This window comes from Malurus melanocephalus, unplaced genomic scaffold (genome assembly GCF_030028575.1).
Source record: "Malurus melanocephalus ecotype Western Australia unplaced genomic scaffold, MMel_1.1 scaffold_531, whole genome shotgun sequence".
NCBI lineage: Eukaryota > Metazoa > Chordata > Aves > Passeriformes > Maluridae > Malurus > Malurus melanocephalus.
Genome location: NW_026623763.1, coordinates 339,749 through 351,895, shown reverse-complemented (window position 1 = coordinate 351,895; position 12,147 = coordinate 339,749). Strand labels below are relative to the sequence as shown.

The 12,147-nt window shown below is 35.8% G+C and overlaps 1 long non-coding RNA gene across 1 annotated transcript in view; it reads left to right on the top strand.

Annotated features, from left to right (window-relative positions):
* The first annotated feature begins 3,011 nt into the window (after positions 1 to 3,011).
* The window catches only part of LOC130582860 (uncharacterized), a 25,832-nt gene continuing 16,696 nt past the window's right edge, over positions 3,012 to 12,147 (top strand). Inside the window, exons 1-2 of the long non-coding RNA XR_008966353.1 lie at positions 3,012 to 3,241; positions 5,667 to 5,744. This is a non-coding gene — a long non-coding RNA (uncharacterized LOC130582860). The remainder of the gene's footprint in view (positions 3,242 to 5,666; positions 5,745 to 12,147) is intronic.

The window sequence follows — 12,147 nt, the reverse complement described above, 5'->3', positions numbered from 1 at the left end:
ACATTTAATTTTTTACTTTATTAAAGTTCTTGATAGATATCTTGATTATATGGCTACATATGTCATATAGGATCTCTTTTCTCTCATGACAGGGGASCAAGGATGATTAGGTGGCTTTGAGTCCCAGTGTCATCAGCATGTAATTTAAAGAATGATTTTTTGACTCRGAGGGATATATGGGTAGGGATAGTGCTTGTTTCACAAATTTAAAGTCATAATGCTTCAGATCGTCGGTTATACAGACAATATTAATTCAGAAAAAAAAAAGTTTGGGTTTTTCATTAATTAGAAAAAGCTTTTGCTTTTTGTATTTGCTTTTTGTAAAAGCACCTGCTGCTTCTTGGGGATTTTTTGGTCTCATCTGCTTCTTGGAAGCATTTAAAAACCCCTTCTTTTCTTTGCTTGCCATGTTGTACTTAGGTTTGTAATTGCTCTGGAGCTTTCTCAGTCCAGTTGCAGGCTCTGTCATTTTCTTGACAGCCTTGGCTTTTCTYTCTCATGTCTTGTGGTTTTGTCACATTTCTTGCTTCATTCTGCTCCCCTGGGGTCTATCCAGCTGTTTCACTGTTGTTTCTGTGGATAGTGAGTGAGAATGAATGTGGGATCTGCGTTCTTCATGTCAGAGTCACCTCTTGTCCCTTGTTCCGTGGCTGGCAGATGTCTGGCTGTCTTAGTCCAGGATTTGCAGCACAACAGCATCGTCTTGTGCCCACAGCCCAGACAACTGAGCTTCCAATGCATGAGGACACACAAATTTAGGTGTTTACAGAATACCAAAATCCATTTGGTTGTGGTGTTTTGACACAGCATGTATTTTTAGCACAATACTGCATGCAGGTGTTGTTCCCCATATCAGTAATTGCCCTATTTATGGGTTTAACCCAAATTATACATCCCGATATGCTGTTAATAAAGGAAAATGTAGTATTAGATCCTGTCAGGCTGTTCACACATGGATTTCAGGCCATGTCCAGCACCTCATAAGAGCATTTTAATTCCTTAGTCAGGTAACTCATGCTACAGTGTCCTCCCTACAGCCACCATGGTATTGCAGGTGATCCTCTGTACCTGTGTGCAGCTCTGATTGCATATCTTTTCCCTTTGGAGGATTTTTAGATTCCTATATTTTCTTTCTATTTTAGTCTGATTTCTGAAACTACTTTCTAATTTCTCCYCCTTCTATTTTTGTTTGTTTACTTTTTAAAATTGAATTCTTATAGTAGACTTATGGATTATTAAAAATAAAAAGTAAAGACAATATGTCTTGACCCTACCTCCTCTTGGAATTTCTATCAGCTGAACACCACTGGAACCAGGAGTGGTAGCTTATATTTGTTATTTCCTTTATATTTTCTGTTATTCTTTCCTTTTTTCTTTCTCTTCAGAATTTTTGAGTAGCTTAAAATCAAAGAGGGTTAGAGTTTTTGAAGTTGAATGGGCTAAATGAATGCTTTGAGAAATGTTTTTTTGTTGATTGAATGCTGCTCTAAACTTTTTGCCAAAGTTCTTTGATTTTCTAAAGTTGCCAGTAAAGATTTTTTTTGTTGTTTTGACCACTTGAGAATATCTGGTCTGTATTTCTCCAATGCCTCTAACTCAGAGTTCATAAAAAAAACTATAAAGTCCTTTTAAAAGTCTCATGGTGCAAGTTTTGGGGCCTTAGAGCACTATATGTAACTTCTGTGTGCACACTGCAAATCAGATTTTTTCCCAGAAATTGACAGCCACTTTCCTTTTCGTTTCTTTCACAAAGATTAAGAAATGGGGATAAATTAAAGGAGGAAAGGAATATACATGTATTGATATATGTCTGGTCTGAAACAGCATAAAGAAGTATTTATATTAGGAGTCATTGAAGGAAAAGCTTGCTTGAGAGAGGAAGGAGCATGGCAGTAGCTGAGGATGTGGAATTCATTCATCAGAGATGTGCAGGGCAGGGCGTGTTATTTATTGGGGAATCCAACAGCTTCCTGCTTAGGCTCCTGAGAAATGTGTGAAATCAATTATGTGTGAAAAGGTAATAACAGGAGGTGAGATGTGAGAATGCATTGCTGGTGATTCTGTTGTGCTGGAGAAGCAAAACTTTTCTGTTTAATGACAGGCCTTGTGGCTTCAAACAAAAGGGTGTAGCTGATTTAAGCCCTGAAGGTGTTTTCTTGCTTGTTTAGTCACAGCTATTCCATATTGCCATTTTAAGAGCTAGATCATTCCTTTGAAAGTTTTTACAGGAGCCATTTTCAAAGCACTAAAGATCTCATCACCCATCCACTGATGGTAATGTCCAAGTTTCTTGAGAACTAGGAAGAGACTCGAAATAAAATCTGTGGGTTTTTTCAGCACCATTAATAAACAATTTCTTTGTTTGTTTTATAATAATTAATCCAGCCATAATATAATGCACAAAATCAATTTGTTAGATTGTGTAAGAGCCTGTCTAATATTTACTAATTTGGTTTTATATTTTAATTATTTTTTGTAGTCTAGGTATGCCACTTCAAATGAGTAAATAATATTTAGGATGGAATGGCATTTTTGCCTACCATTAAATGCATTTAAAATTTTATTGAAAATTTCAATCATATAATTAAATATTCCATTTCAAGTTTTTAATTTATTTTTACATAGTATTATATATGGCAAAAATCATACATTTTTTCCAGTTTAAAAACTGTGTCTTTCTTTGGAAAGATTTGCACCAAGATGTTGTTTATATTAAAGAACAAAAGTATGAAATAGCCTGCAACAATGGGCATATTTATAAGTGCATTTTCCTTTTTCTTTTTCTTTTTATTCTTGCTATTTAAATTGAAGTGTTTGCACCTGTTGTTCTAATACATTAAAGATTCCTGAAAATGTTAATGTAAGAAAGTTTTAKTCTCAATCATCCCACAGGTAAAAAKTTTATTAACTGGCCTGGGTKTTCTTTGAAATGGCCGAGCTGCAAATGTTCTCAGTGATATCCACACTTAGAAGAAATAGCAATAAAAGGGTGTTTGCAGTTGACTGCTTTTGTGCAAATTAAAGGAAACTGCATTTCTTATAGTCTGAACCAATGTAACAGGTACTATTTTCAGCACATCCAGATTTTCTAGTTTTTAATTTCTTGTTGCTCTTCTGCAAATCCAGATGGAAACTGCTCAACAGAACAAGTGGAAAAGGAAGAAAAGGCAATTTAGTCTCTTTGGCCATTAAAAGGTACAATACTGAGAGCAAGTGGGTCAGTGTGAATAAAACATGCAGGGTGAGTATTAGCAGTGTGGATGGGATGGGAAACCTCAAAACCTGAGACAAACTGAGCAGCAGGAGCAGAGCTGAAATGCCACTAGGGAAATTGCTTAGACCAACCAGTATACTGCTGGGTGTTATTCCTTCAGCTGGCACAAAGGATAAAAACTCCAGTGGATCTCAGTCCCTGAGCTCTTTTTTGATAGGAAAAGTTCCTTAAGAAAATGGAATGCTATCRCTCAGTCACTGCTGTTTCTTAGGAAATAGCAAGGCAGTTGGAAAACTGATTATTGCAGTTAATGATTGTATTCAGGCCACTTGTTCCAGGTACTCGAAACCTGTACCAATACCAGTCCAAAGTGTGTGTCCTGTACTCATACCCTGGTGAAGTGACTAAAATTTCTCTGACCACCAAATACCTACTGCCCATGACACAGTGGTAGCAACTGAGCTGGGCATGAAGGAGGTGTGCAATCTCATAACATGGTGATTATTGTTGCTTCAGTTTCTGTGAAGCCTCATCAAGAGAAACAGCGTGAGAGAATGCCATCAATCAACATCAAGATGTTAATACTTGATGGATTGAGCAGTAGCAGYTTAAAATGTAAAATTACGGCTCATTTTCAAGCTGCTACTAATTGTAAATCAGACTCTKAAGTGTTGTGTTGGAACTGTAACTGTGGATGAGCATCATTATTGTTTTCAATTTGCCACTTTCATTTTGATAGGGAAGCATATCATAAAGCTTTGATTTTTAATTTATTTTTATTACCAAATGTTTATTATCATGTTTGTCATTTTGACTTGAGCATCCTGGGAGAGAGAATTTGATTTTTAATGGTTATTCGGTAAAAGAGATTAAATCAACCTTAAGAGTGTATTTTACTTAATTTCAATCATGGTTTATTGCTCAGAATATATTTATAAAGGTATGCGTGATTATATGACAGGAATCATTAGAAATTATGTTAGCAAGGAAATGACTTAGTGAACCTTTTCTTCAATACATATTTGCCTTAAAATATTACCAAGAGGGGGCCAGAGGGCCAAAATTTGAGATGCCTCAATTAAGTAGGAACTTTTCTGAGGAATGATGCAAATATTGTGGGCACTATTTTTAAAAACACCTAAAACCAAGACCATTCTTTAATGAAAATTAGGCTTCAATGAAAACAATAGACTGTGCATTCTCTGAAGGAACATGAGCTGCACTTTTCAGGCATCGGTGGGTAAAACTGTGATGCTGATCATCATTTTTAGCCATTCAGAAAAATCTGCTTTTAGCTTAAATAGGTTGAACCACTGCTATACTGAAAGGTTTTGGAATATATCTGAATGACACCTTGTTGATTTGAGAAGTATTTTATTTTGAGTGTGTGGGCTGGTATTTAACATCCAATTGTGAAYTGATGGCTCATGGATAAATTTGAGAGGTTTGAAAAAAAAAAAAAAAGAAAGGTATTTTCCATCCAGAAGTTATGTTTTTCTGAATTTTTTTCTGAGACTGAGAAGAGGGAGAAGAAGAGACGAAAACGTGTAGCAGAAAATTCAGTAGTAGACAGTATTTTTGAGCCAATKAAAGAGAATGTGACCACTTTTAGGAACTTTGTTATTTCCTTGGGTTCTGCTAACACAGGTAATATATTATTATGTTTTTAAGATCCCAGTTTACTGTTGGCATAAATTTTGGGCTGAAAAGGGGTTAATGATTAGTCAACAGTTGATCTATACACACTGAAGCTTTCACTTTTGAGCATCAGAACCTCAACAACCCCTGTGRGTTAATGCCCTGTGAAAAGACCCAACCAAATAAACAAACATTTCTTTCAAACAGTTTTCAAAGGACCTGCTGTTTGTAACTACTATATAGAGTGGTAAAATAATTTAGTCAGTGTGGAGAGGTATCAGTATGGCAACCACAGGCAGCAATTTTACTGGACATCAGCATGGCTTCAGTGCTTCCCAGCAGATGAAGAGAGTTTGTCATGAATAACATAAACACTGGCAAAATTTTATCTGAAGGACAGGTGTTGGATACTGTGAACATAAACCAAAATGAACTGGGGAAAATATGGTACCTTTATATCCTGAAAAGACCAAAGGTCAGTGTTTCTAGAAATTGAAAAGCCCAAGAGTTTTGTGTCTGATCAAAATGTGCTAGTGTTTTCCTTCTAAAGCTGAGCACAAAGATTTCATAACGAAATCGCCAGCTCAGCCTGAATTATACAGTACTTAAATTGCATCTCTGCACAATATTTTATTGTGCAAACTCATGAACAATTTGTTTTGCATGCTATTTTCCTTGTGGTCCTTTTAAAGAATTGTCTGTATAATTTTTTTTAATATTGGTTTACTTTAACATCATCTGGACAGACCTGCTAGGTGTCATCAAGCTCTCTGTTCTGCTCTCAGCAATACAACCTTATCCTTTTCTTAAACAGATCAAAGAGCATCTGGATATTATTCCATCCTGTTAAAGAACTTCACTGGTGCAGAATCTAAAGACATTCTTCTTAAAGGTAATTATCTCCATATTTATTTTTTTCCCTCAAGGTGATTTTTTTCTGATTTCAGAAGTATTTCTTCCTCCTCATGTTTCAGTGCCCCAAATTATTTATGAAGGACAAATATATGCTTTCACAGAATGTTTGGAAAGGGAAACATAATTTTTAAAACCCCATATATTTTTTCTTATCAGCACTGCTATTTTARGCCTAAATTTTATGAACTTCTATTTATATAGCTATGCTAAATTCTTAAAGGTAGTTTGCAGGTCCATCCAACTCAAGGAACATCCTAAACCCAGTCATTCTGTACGCAGGTAAACCTGTGACAAAACAAATTTTTGATGACAAAATATAAAACATTTCAACAACTTTGATAACACAATAATTGATCTGTGTGATTTGAACTTGGTGTCATATGGATTGATATAGCTGTTCCACATGTTTTCATCTAGTGGTTCCTGTTTTTTGCTGAAACAGAAGTGGCTGCAAAGGTGTTTGTGGTTTCTTTCGGGATATTATTTGATCTGTGGCTTGTAATCACTACAGTTAATGACAGGATCCTTTATGCTTTGGCTCATGGGTATTAGGGTAGGTGAGATTCTGTCACAAAGAAATGATTATCTAAGTGCTCTGAGTAATATCGCTGAGATAATACTTTTGTTGTMGTACACTGTAATAAGGCAGCTCATGAACAGGTTTGTTGGAAGTGAAGCCATATTTGATGATAAGCAAACAACAAATTATCATCACCTCATGTTGCTCGGAGGAGAACTGAGCAAAGGCACACTAACAGTGCTCTTTGGGGAGGTTTTCTGTACTATACCCCTTGATCAGAGGGTATAGTGCTCAACCAAAAAAAAAATGCTTTCACTCCAATGCCTGTGCAGWGGTGAGAATGTTTCCCATTTTCCACACATGGTTTTGTCTTTATGTGCAGGCTCTGYGTGTTCCCTGTGGCTACCTGTGATTATATGCCAGAGATATGTTAATGACAACTACTGGAGCTCTTTCAGGATTGTACTTCTCATTTTAATTGGTTAGTTGCCATCACTTACACTGATAATAAATCATTCAAAATATATTGCTCATGGTTGTGGTTGCGTTTGAGACATAAATCTTTTGTTAAGAGATTAGTGAGTCACCTATCCCATGGCCCTCATTGGCACCAATTGCACAGCTATAGTAAAGATTAGTAAAGCTTTCTCCACCACAGATCCATGATTTGGGGATTCCAGTGTCTGGAACAGCAGGATGATGGGATGGCAGTCAAATGATGCAAAACAATCCCTTTCCTGAGCCATTTTGTTTTTCATGGAAACTTTGTAGTACGTCTGTCAGTCATGGTGTATCATCTCAGAGTCGAAAGCAGGACCAGAGCCATGGATGAGCACTTTTGTAAACACAGATATTTGTCACGAATTGAGCTTGTGAATCTCTTGCTCATTAACCTTTGTTGCTGTTTTGGGGTCACAAATCCCGTGGCCCACCCGAAAACAAAGTTTGAGCCTGTGAAGTAATTTTATAGGTTATTAGGTGGAAATTATGTCTGAAATCTGACTCTAGGTAAAAATATGGTGTTTTCTTACTGGTGACACTGGGTCTCTGTGCTCCCTGATTGTCTTCATAGAGAGTGCATGCAGGATAATTTATATCATCCACTTTGGGTAAGGATTTAACTTGCTCTATGTTGTTGCATCAAGACACTTGACGGCCAGCTTCCAATTTATAAACTCAAAGTCTTCAAGCAAAAATTAAGTCGCAGTGGAGTGAAAACATATGTGAACTGTATCTGGAAAAAAATTAATAATTGGTCAGTGCCAAAAATATCAATCCAATTCTTATGGAATTTCTCTGTAGAGGAAATTAAAATAAAGTATTTMGTTTTCAGAACTATTGTGAAAAAAATAAGGACCTAGAAAGAGAAGCATTTTTATAATTTTTTTTAAAAGGTTTTAAACTGCTATTATTATGTCATGAATTAATTTAGTAATTTGCCATACAATTGCCAACACGTATTTGAAAGGGGGAAGAGAGGTGAAAGCTGATGGTATCCAAGCAAAGTGAAGTGCAGGACAGTTATCCAGATATATAAGTGCAGGACAGATATGCATATATTTATGCATATCAGAAATGGTGATGGACCATTAAGAAAATATATATATATATATATATATATATATGAGAATATTTATGTAAGGGCATCTAGGAACTGATACCCTCTTTTTACTACCATTTTTATAAAATCACACGACAGCACCAGAACTCTGGAAGCCAGAAAATGTATTCCAATTTAAATAGGCAAGTTCTGTGCAAAAAACTGCCACCAAAGCAAGATGAAAACTCCTGTGAGTGAAGAAACATTATGGGATCTGCAGTTCCATGAAAAAGGTGCAGGAAGACGTGRTGTATTGGGTAGCAGAACTTCAGACCTGATAAGGAGCAATAATAATTGAATTTCTCTGTAGAAGCAGGAGTTCCTTCCCTCAAAAGGTAGAAAAATAAAAATATTTTGAGCTATCCACATAAGTTGCTCAACTTCACACAGAATTGCTCCAGAAAAGCTATCTACACCTTAGACTGATTTGTGTAAGRTCATTTTCACCAATTTTAAATTTTCTGGTGTGTGGCTCTTCGCATTGGAAGGATTTTAATAAACCAATACACTAAGTATTCTGCTTTACTACAGTCTGTTCTTGAGAAAAGTTAGCCTAATAGATATGCAAAAAAAAATAGACAGCAATAAGGAGATCTGAGAGAGCAGGAACAGCTGAAATGTGTCTGCCAATGCTTGGATTTTGGTCAAYATGCTAGTAGAGACAGAGCCATGCATCCTGTGGAACAACCTGCAGCTCGTCTATTTTTCTTATTTTATCAKAAGCATTGTCAGTGTGACTCCTACTGAGGGAGAGCATTATTGATCTTCTCTAAGTAATGACTTTGCTGAAGAGCATCTGGCCAAAATGCACATGGCCCCTTGGTTGTTCTACACAGACATTACATACAAGAGGCAGCACACRATAATATTTTTCACAGTCAGTTTGATGGGACATCAGACTGCTGTGTGTTTATGAAAATGTTTAATATRTTTAAGTGCCATTGATCTAGGAGTAAAAATCAACTCTCTAGTGTGTTGTGCAGTCTGAAACAAGACCTTAAAAGCTGAATGGAGTAAAGAGATTGATGGCTATTGACTCGCTGGTGTCTCCTAATATGTGCAATTAAGGAGGTCACAATAAGGGACAACTGCAAGAGGTCATAGCCTTTGCTGAATTCACAGAGGGCTGTGGCCAGGTCACTGTGCAGGGGCATTTTAAATTGGAATTGTGTCACAAAAATGAGGTCTAATTCAAAACCATTAATTGATGCTATTAACTTTAAAATTAAGAAAACGTATGATGGCAGAGAAAAGTGAGGACAATGAAAACACGGCCAAGGAATTCTTAGATGTTTTTAGAGAAGCTTCGTAGCCTTCAATAAATATAAACTTTAGGGGAATAAAGATGAATTTTAGGRTGGGAAATGCTTGTACATGGAAGAYATTTTAGCTGCATRAAGAARTTGTGTAGATTTRGAACAAAACAACATAGAAATTTGATACTTCAAGAGAATCTTTCCTTTATAAAGGGCACGTTTTATGACATCAGGAGGTATTTTCAGGACATTACAGCTACAGTTTCATACAGATATGCCAGGTGGCAGAGCTATATAAATAAATTCAAAGAATTCCTTTCTTTTTTAAAACATWCTTGAACAGTATCTTAGGTGGCAAGGTTCTGCTTATATCAATTACAGACACTGAGAGGTAAAATCTACTGCTACACCAAAACATCATTAAAAACATGTTGTGGATTTGGTGTTTGTGGCCCTCAGCTTTGAAATTAAGTAAATCTTCAAAACTTTGAGATGGGAGARACAGAAATAAAAAGGAAACTAATTTATTTCCACAAAAACTCTTCTTTTTTGCTATCTCTTTATTCAAACATGAAAATGTGGCATTGACACACGTACTTGGTGGAACATTCAAACACCAAACACTTCTGTTTTTCAAAAAAAGCTGATTAACTCTGATACTTTATAGAAGCAAAGTAAAACTTCAGCCTTTAAGAGAACACGTGCTTCCAAAAATAGTCTCTGATGTGTATATGCCTTTTYCTTGCAATTCTTTCTCTTGAAATAAAAATCTTTGTGGAAACTTAGAGTCAACTTCCAATAAGTAGGAGCCAGTCAAAGCACCACTCTGGTTTGGAAGCAGATGTTTGGTTGTAATTAAAATACATCTGAAAAATAAAATCACTGACCGAGGCACTGCTGCCTCACTTAATCAATGTAATTTCGGTGAAAATTTGGTGGATTTACATATCCTGTGTCTTTTCAAAAAGATTTTTAGGATTTTTTTCTTGCCCTCTGAAGCTTCTCCACTACTTGGGACTTCCACTGAATGCATGCCATGTCACTGAAGTTACCTCCAGTGGAAGACACAACTTGGATAGAATTAGCAAACTGCAGAATTTTTGTATTTAAGAAGTAAGCACTGAAACTGATTATTTTCGAGTATCTGTTTCCAGAAAGGAAACTGAACCTCAGTCATTGTGCCTGCATTTAGTGTGTAGGCAATTGGATCTGAGTGACAATTTCCTCATCTCAATGCTTTAGTCCTTACCTTTGGAACCATATCTGCTGAATGAATTTGAGAATAACAGGTTCTGCTCTCTATATTSTCATTTCTAAGATAATTTCTGTATTACAATTAATATAGCTTTTAATGATTCTTCAACTAATTTCAGTGTGTGCTGTCATGTTCCAGAATTCATCTCATGTATGTTATGCTGTTAATCTTTAGAGAAAGCTTTCTTTCTCTCTCTGATTTTATTTTTACCCAGAGATTTAAAAACATAATTTTCCTTCCTACTTCAATGGTTACCTCAGAGTATGGGATTTCTCCTGTGTGTACATATGTAGTAGTCACTCTTCCTTCTCACTGGCTTTCTTCTGTTAACATTTCATTTAGTTCATTTAGTTACATTTAGTTTTATTTAGTTTTAACCCACAGTAAGGTTTTCTGAGTCTTTCTGTTACRTCCCAAACAGAACATTTTAATTCACTGGAACAGGAATAACATGTGGCCTCGTACAATTCTCATTACTTCTCATTATTTCATTTTGCTGAGTTTTGCTTTTATCTTTCCTGCCACTTTCTAGAAACACACTTAAATTACCTGCCTACTGAATCCCAGTTTGGTGCCCTCTGTTCTTTCTTCTATTGATGTATTTTTCATACTGATTTTCTTGTGTACTGGCTGCTTTGGTTTTTTTAATTTTTTTTTTTTCTTTTCTTTTCTCTTTCTTCCTGTACCCTTATTTTTTCTTGCCAGTTTACAGTCCTTTTACCCAGACCCATTAGTTCGCTCTTTCAGCAAATTGGTGACTATGGTCCTCAAAAAAATTATCAATGCTTTGAAACCCCTGCTTTGTGTTTTTAAGCCCCCCACCTTTTAGGCACTGATTTACCACCACAATTCTAAGATTTTTGGGGTTTATTCAACCTTGTCAGTAGCAATGAATCAAGTATGACGTTAAGCAGATTAGACTGATCCTAATTATGTTGTACTTTGGGAATTATAAACCACAAATTCCTCTGACGGTTGTCTAGGTCTGGGATTTAATGAAGCAGCAGTGTGTTCTGCTGGCTTCAGGACTGTACTGTGGCATCAGGCTTTTGCCACCTTGTAGGTGAAAGTCAGGGATCTACCCTTATTCCAGGTCTTCTAGATTCCTACCATCGTTCTTCTGCATTGAATTCCAACCTCTGCTCTGCCACAATGTGATTTAAATAAAGATCACAAAGTACTACCTAAGCAGAAGGGGTGAGCTGAGGCTGCTCAGCCAAYCTTMATTTTTTYCATYCCCCCCTCCCATTTTCTAACTTGTGAAACTTTTCCTTTGCAGTTCTGTAAATGTTATTTTAATGTAATTTGTGCCTAACATATATATTATAGATAAGTCTATCTAATAAGCAGTTTGAAATAATATATGTAGATTTTTCTATTTTATATTCTTTTTCTGTAAGTCAGCAGAGTAGAATTCATTAACTTGATATGGATCTTTTTCAGTCTTTTCAGTAACCATTCAACAAGGAATGGACTTAGGAGTATATTTATATGGTAAATGTACTGATACTGCTTGCTTTAATATAAAGTTCATCTTTTTAACGCTTTTCCATATATACACATTTGGCTCTTTTGGAAGGGGACTTGTAATCCAATCTTCTTTTTTCCCATTTTAGCAGAATTATTACTTATAAACTAACACAGATTAGTTTCAAGCATTAAAAGAAGACTATTTATTTGTTTGTGTAATATTTGAAGTATACTGGAGCAAACTATTAAAAAGAGTCATATTTATCATAATACTTTAAA